We start from the raw sequence: 6,819 nt of genomic DNA, 5'->3' as shown, positions 1-6,819 counted from the left end.
ACTAATTATAAATAAAAATAAAGTTTCTAATTAAGATTTGACTTTCTGTGCCTGCTAATAATAACCAGCAATGACAGTTCAGAAGCCCCTTCAGAGAGAAATAGAAAGCTTTGTGAAATCTGCTCTAACCTGGAAGGATTTGTTGTCAAATCCCTGTTTGTTGGAAAGCAGAAAATACTTGATGTCAAAGGAGTCAATTTCATTTGCTCTTCTGGTGGGGTTGGAGGGATTTGACTTGCAGTTTGCTAGTGTGTCAGTTTAAAATATGTCAGAAGGAAAAGCAAATCATCTCCTGAAAAGATTTTGATTCAATCCTGGCTTTGTTATTTTTGCTTTACCACACTTTGTTTTCACTTCAATATACATTTGAATATAGCATTACTCAAAACCTGCTTGGCCATGTTTCTCTTTGATCTGCTATAGGTGATCCTGCTCTGGCAGAGTGGCTGGACTGGATGATTTTTTGAGGTCCCTTCTAGCCCCTGACACTCTGTGATCATAGGAGAAAGAGTATCTGATTTGAACAATATTAAATACAATGGTGTTCAGTTTTGTGGAGTTACTTCTGTGCATAGAATGGCAGCTCTGACCACTCATCTGGTGCAGTAAATCCAGCCAGGGACATGATTCTCATCTAAAAAATTTGGTCTTGTAGAGAAATGTTCAATATGTAAAAATGACTAAAATATTTCTGGGTTTTGGTGTTTTTGGTTTTTTTTTTCTGTTCTCATTCACAAGAGTTTTAGGAATTTTATGTTTAAAAACCACTGCCTTTAGAAAGTGCTTTTCAAGTACTATCTACTGAATTCCTAATTCTTAAGCTTTATGTTTTTGAAATGGAGCGGTAGCCCTTCCACCACTTCACGTTTTGATCAGCAGAAGCAAGAGGAAACGCAGGGCCAGCAGCGTCCCGCTGTAGGGTGGTGAATGGCTCTGAGCACTGCGGGCTACTGCTTGCTTGTAGCCAAGCCTGGAAATGCATTCCCCTTCGGCTCTCGGCACAGTGCCGCTTCCGTGTAGCCGACTCCTAGCCTGCCTCGCTTCACAACATCTGGTTTGCTTTATTTGTTAAATCAGCACTTGAGTGGCACTGATCTGAACTCCTACCCAGTGCTGTCTCCTCTTTGGAAGATTTCAGCAGCGCTGGGTTCATCCAGGCATTTTCAGCTCTTGCTGTAGCTGTTTCCCAGTCAGGGGCTCGCTGCTGTGGCTCGGAGGTTCTGGATTTTGCTGTAGGCTCTACACAGGAATTTTGAATTGACATTTCAAGCACTGAAACCGGGGGGGATGGGATGGTGGTGTTCTCTTTGATTGCTGCACACAATCTCCCTCTACAGCAGAACGTTGTTTTGGTGGTTGCTGCAGGTCTTTTCTATTTCATGGTTGTCTTTTTCCCCTTACTCCCTCGGGAAAAATGTTCTGTACATCAAAGGAAGCTTTGTTTTCAAATTACATCAGTTATGGCTGAGCACGGTGTGCTAAGTAGCATCTGATCTTCTCTCAAAATTGCCCCAACTATTAACATTCATGGAGGAATGTCTAAAGTCCCTTTTAGAGGTGACCTTTTGCCTTCCTACTTTTGTGAGAAACTTTGAAGCTAGCTTCTTAAAAGATCTTTAGTAGGAAGAAAAACTGAATCTCAGGATTCAGTGTAACTCACCCCAGAGATGTCAGATGTGTTGTTTTCAGGTCCACAGTGCAGCCAGATGGACTTTTCAATAGATGGTTGCAAAACACGATTTGGAATTGGTCTGTAGGGACCAACCAACTATTCATTCTCTCAGTAATGCAAAAATCTGTTGTCTCTATTCTAATTGTTTCTAGAGCTGCTTGTTTTATTTTTTCTTACTTGATTTTGTCTAATTCTGAAAATAATTTGTCCATGCCTGCTGGCATTTGGAGGCTATCCCAACATTAGCTGAAAACTCAGCATTGGCTTCTTCCTGTCTTGTCTGGTACCTATTTAGTACTTGTGTTCTCTAACACCAGGGCATGAAACATCTTTTGCATTGCTTATATTCCAGAAATTAAAATGCCATGGTAGTGATTGGTCTAAGTTATGATTGGTCTAAGTTTGCTTATGTATTCCAGTTTTGGGGAGAGAGGGGAAGGGGAGTGGCAGAGGCTTACATCTTTTTGGAAAGGGATGAGAAATTAGCATAGATACAGATGGGAAAGAAAATGTTTGTTTCTCCAGTGTCATGCCAGCATCTGTTCTGCTGTTCTGTCTGGGAGTTGACATGCTGCAAAATACTACCCAGTGCAGCTGTGGGCAGCCTGTTAATGCTACTTCAAAGAGAAGAAATGTTAGAGGTTCCTTTGTCAAGTGTAGTTCAGTTTATTGAAACTCAAGAGTGAGAATCCTATGCTGTTATCATGAAGTTATAGGTGTAATAAAAGTGTCTTGGCTTTATGCAGCAAAGGTAAGAGATGGACCCCCATGCCCTCCTCAGCTTGCTAAGGCAACATGTTTGGTTCTCAGTGGATTTAAGGTAAATAATATGAGTTCCCTACAAGTAGTTTGTACTTCTTTTGAAGCTTGTGAAACCGCAGTTATTACTGTTTTCAAACACAAATATATCCTAGTTCTAGTAGTTAAATTGAAATACTATTAAAGAGTTATCTAGGGCCTCAAATCTGCTGTAAGTAAAGTCAGTTAGCAAAAACTTAGACTTCAGTGCTCTGAGTATGGCAAAGACCTAAATGACAAGAGGAGTAAAACATCATGTTAAGCATTGAAATAGTAATTCTCCAAACCTAAACTGCTGAGATGTTTTTTCCCCTAGTGAATGGTGAGAAATGACTTGCAGCTTCATGAGACTGACAACAGCAGTGCTTTTAGGTGAAGTCTTTTTTTATACAGGGCACTTATATCTTTCTCCTGAACCCTTGCAGCATGGACATAAACTCTTGCAACATCTATCTTAATGCCTGGGCCACAGAGATTTGACTGAGCTGTAGATCACATAGGAAAAGGCATCCTCTGGGATGTGTTAGCTCATCCTTAAAGCCATTGAAGTATTTATCCCCAGAGATTGTTAAAGATTTGAAGAGTGAGCCTTGAAGCTCAGATATGATGAATCAGTGTTGAGTTCATGCATAGTTTTTATGATAAAAATAGTATTTTCCTTTACTACTGTAGTCCAAAGGGACACTGGAACAACCTGTCAGTAAAGGTATCTGCAACAGAGAACGGGGCTGGGAATGTTGATTTGGTGTCACAACTGCTTTGAGGGAGAAATCACACTTTATGCAGGGTAGGAAATGGTTTTCTGTTTGCAAAGGTGAGATGTAACCAAATGCTGCTTTGAACCTGTCCTGAAATAAACTGACTTGGTTGTTGTGCATAAGCACTTAGCTCTGGCACATGCTCTGTGTTTCATCCATCAGAGAGAAGCGAGTGCCCTCAGTGGGGCTTGCTGGAGCTGGCATGGAGTGGGGCATGAGGCTTGGTCCAGAGGGAAAGGCCTTTTCTGCTCCATGCAGGTGCAGTCTCTTCTGCTCAGCAAGCCTTTCAAACCCGCGCCTCTGCCCATCCTTGCCGAACAGGGCTTCCGCGCAACCAGCCTGCTGGAGTGCTGATGGGCAGGGACATGTGTTCCGTCGTTGCACAGTAGCTCACTGAAAACTGGAGCTTCCTCTTGCGGTGACCTCTTCGCTCTCCTGGCTGCGATGGCTGCCGGGTGCGGCCACAGCGCCAGCCTGCAGCAGCCCCGCGGTGAGCCAGCGCGGGCTGTCCTCGGAGCTGGCTGCGGAGCGCTCCGGTGAGCAGCGTTTCGTCGCGCCTGGCGCGGGAGCCGTCCTGGGAGGGCAGGCGGCCGCTAGGGGGCAGTGTCGGGCTTCCCTCGCGGGCCTCCCCTGCGGCTCCTGCCGGACGCCCACCGGCGTGCGCGGCGGGAGCGGGGCTGTGCCAGCCCGGGGCGCAGTGCTTGCTGGTGGGGTCAAAATACCAGCCGGGGCATCTCATTTCCCGGCTTATCCTGGACACGATGGCCCTGTCCACACGCCCCTTTCCCAACAGTGCCTTTATTTTTTAAAACAAGCAAACAACTCCTTAAAAAATGCCTGGGAGATCATCCCGTCACAGAACCAGTCAGGGTTGGAAGGGACCACAAGGATCAGCTAGTTCCAACCCCCCTGCCATGGACAGGGACACCCTACCCTAAACCAGGCTGGCCAGAGCCTCATCCAGCCTGACCTTAAACACCTCCAGGCATGGGTCCTCAACTGCCTCCCTGGGCAACCCATTCCAGGCTCTCAGCACTCTCCTGCTGAACAACTTCCCCCTCACCTCCAGCCTGAATGATCTCTTTCACAAACTACATTTAAAACCGGTGGCATCATTTTTTCTATACAAATGTTTTTGTTGACAAAGGTCACAAGCAAATGCAATAAAGCAATGATGCACCTCCAGCTGTGGCTCTGGACATGGCCCCTCTTGGAACCTCTTGGTTGGTGTCTACTACAGGGTGCCTGATCAAGAGGAGGCTAACTGACAACACCTTACTCCTGCTACAGGAGGCTTCATGCTTATACATTCTCATGCTGCTGCCAGACTTCAACTGCCCAAACATCTGCTGGAAAAATAGCATGGGCAGCTGTAGGCTCCAGACTCCTGGAATGCATAGAGGATAACTGCTTGAGTGAAGTAATAGCTGGCCCTACCGGAAGGAATGCAGTAGTGGACCTGATGGTTACCAGTGCCAGACAGCTTATTGGTGGTCTCAAGATTGGAGGCAGCCTGTGCTGCACTGATCACACACTGGTGGAGTTCGCAGCCCTGGGAGATGTGGGTCAGACCCTGAATTTCAGGAAAGCAAAATCCCAGCTTTACAAGAAGTTAGTCAGTTGGACTCACCGGTAAACAGCTCTCAGGGACAAGAGAGCAGAGTGGAGCTGGAGATCTTCAAGGGTGCATTTCATAGAGTGCAAGAGCTCTCGATTCCCAGGTGTAAAAAATCAGACAAGAAACTGACTCCAGACCTGCTGGTCAAAATAAGGGGCAATGGAAGCAGGGGTGAGTGTCTTGGCAAGAGCATAAGAATGCTGCCCAGTCGCATAGGGATGGGGTTGGGAAGGTCAAGGCATGGCTGGAGCTGAATGTGGCAAGGGATGCAAAGAATAATAAGAAGGGTTTCTACAGGCATGTTAGCCAGAAAAGGAAGGTCAAAGAAAGCATACCCAACCCCAAGGAGCAAGGCTGGCAAGGTAGTAACAACAGATAATGAGAAGGCTGAGGTAGTTACTGTCTTTGCCTCAGTCTTCACTGGTCACCTATTTCCGTATCTCCTACAAGAGCAGGACTGGGAGAGTGAAGTCCCTCCCACTGCAAGAGAAGATCCAGGCTTGTGACTACCTGAGGAACCTGAACATATGCAAATCTGTGAGACCCAGAAAGATGCATCCCAGAGTCCTGAGGAAACAGGCTGAAGCGCAGCCAGCAGGTCAAGGGAGGTGACTGTTCCTCCCTGCTCTGTTCTGGTGAGACTCTATCTAGAATGCTGTGTCCGGTTCTGAAGCCTTCAGTATGGGAAAGAAAGACACAGGCCTGTTGGAGCAGGTCCACAGGAGGGCCACAAAAACGATCAAAGGGCTGGAACGTTTTCCTTATGAATGAAAGCTGAGAGAGGTGGTATTGTTCACTCTGAAGAAGAGAAAGCTCCAGGGAGACCTTACCGTGGCCTTTCAATACTTAGAGGGCATTACAAGGAAGATGGTGACAAACCTTTTAGCAGAGTGTGTTGCAATAGGACTGGACAATGGTTTTAAACTAAAAGACAGGAGATTTAGGCTAGCTATAAGAAAGAAAGTTTACAATAATGATGGTGAAACAGGTTGCCCAGAGAGGTAGTAGAAGCCTCATCCCTGGAAACTTTCAAGGACAAACTGGACAGAGGTCTGAGCAACCTGATGTAAAGATGTTCTTTCTCACTGCAGGGGAGTTGAAGCAGATGACACTTAGAGGTCCCTTCCAACCCAAAGTATTCTGTGAGTCTCTTCCTCTCTTGCAATCTCTCAGTGTTTTGCAAGACATGGAAAAATTACTTCACTTGGTTTGCTTGGTATTTCAAGAAGGCTTCTTCAGTTAGGGGTGAGGTGGGAGCATGGGTTATGTGAGGAAAGGGAACAGTTTCTCACAACCTCTGACACAACTGGTATTGCAGGTAGATGGTTAAGGATGTTCTCCTGTTTGTGTAAAGGTCTAGGCAAGGGTTTAATGGCTTTCAGCAAGGTAGGCTTCAAACAGCATCTGGAGTCACCACCCTACCTGAGCTGGAGGTGGCAGGATGGATGTGAGTGTCCTCCATGGCATCTCCCACCCTCACATTTAGAGGCAGGAGAGTCCCCAGCCTTTGGTCCACGTGCTTTGGTCTGGCATGCAGAGGTAGCCACCACACGTGTAGCATCCCACCTCTGCACAGATACTTGTTTTCACTAAACTTGAAAAACTGACACTTTTTCTGACCAAATTCCTGCTGAAGCCAATAAATGACAAATCAAACTTTATATGCTTAAGAAGGTGGGGAGGGAGCCAGACCTTAGCCTGGAGAGAAGCTGTGGAAGGATAATGCTCACAACTTGCACAGTGGAACAAAACCAGGTAAGAAGATTCACTCCAGTTGCATCTGGAGACAAATATCCTTGCTTTCTAACCCTGAGCAGAAATTACATTTATCTGATCTGCCAGTTGATTTTACAAGACTATTTTGTTCATTGAAAAAGGGACAGAAGCCAAATTGCTGCTTTTTTTATTCCTTTGGGAAAAAATATCCTGCTAAGTTTCATTTTCTTGACATATGAAGTTTTCCATGACTAGAG

This window comes from Pogoniulus pusillus, chromosome 18, assembly GCF_015220805.1.
Source record: "Pogoniulus pusillus isolate bPogPus1 chromosome 18, bPogPus1.pri, whole genome shotgun sequence".
NCBI classification, from domain to species: Eukaryota; Metazoa; Chordata; class Aves; order Piciformes; family Lybiidae; genus Pogoniulus; species Pogoniulus pusillus.
Note: the sequence above shows the minus strand (reverse complement) of the source record.